Genomic DNA, 738 nt, shown 5'->3' on the forward strand with positions numbered 1-738 from the left:
TTTGAATTCATTAATCCAACAAATAAACTTTAACTTGACTTACCTGAATAATAATCCAAAATATTAATGTTCGCCTAAGAAGTCGTCACATAAGTTAAAAAAAAAAGTGCACGTACACCACAACCTCACTGAACGAACAATAGTAAATCTGTGACGTCCATCAATTATTAACTATCACGCCTCACGTGGTTGTTTAGTTTCAACTACAGCAGTTACTGGCACAGTAGGACTGGCACTCAAGCTTGAACTAAGTTCGTCAGCGTTCTTCTTCTCTTCATGCCACGCGGAGGCCATAGAACTAGAAGCAACCCCTGCAGGTGCCAACGTTTTATTTTCTTCGCGGCAGCACACGAGTGAAACCATGCACTAGATATTTTTCTTTTTCAGCGCTATATGATAACAACGAAATCGAGAAACATAATCATAATGTAAATCATTATCACAATATATAAAAGAAAAAGAATGAAAAGAGAAATAAAGAAAAAGGACAATTTTCTCCTCAAATACTGCATTTGGCGTAGAGATGATAATGATGAAAAGATCGTGCGGGCACTGATGCCAGTGTGATATCGCATTTTCCCTTTTCTAATCTAATCTTGATTTTGTTTGTAGCAACAAGTCGCTGTTAGAGTGGAATCTGGTTGTAAAATTTTTACATAGTAGTTTTAATGTAATGCAGCGTTATTCCTAATATAAAATCTATGCAAAGAACTGCTGAGTAAAGTGAAAAATATAATT

General features: G+C 35.5%; 1 protein-coding gene across 1 annotated transcript in view; it reads right to left on the reverse strand.

Moving 5' to 3' along the window:
* LOC137657112 (mitochondrial ornithine transporter 1) overlaps positions 1 to 307 on the reverse strand; it is an 85,834-nt gene extending 85,527 nt beyond the window's left edge. The window contains exon 1 of the mRNA XM_068391492.1: positions 44 to 307. The gene's annotated coding sequence lies outside the window, so the exon portion shown is untranslated. The remainder of the gene's footprint in view (positions 1 to 43) is intronic.
* Between the last annotated feature and the right edge of the window lie 431 nt (positions 308 to 738).

This window comes from Palaemon carinicauda, chromosome 1 (genome assembly GCF_036898095.1).
Source record: "Palaemon carinicauda isolate YSFRI2023 chromosome 1, ASM3689809v2, whole genome shotgun sequence".
Lineage (NCBI taxonomy): Eukaryota > Metazoa > Arthropoda > Malacostraca > Decapoda > Palaemonidae > Palaemon > Palaemon carinicauda.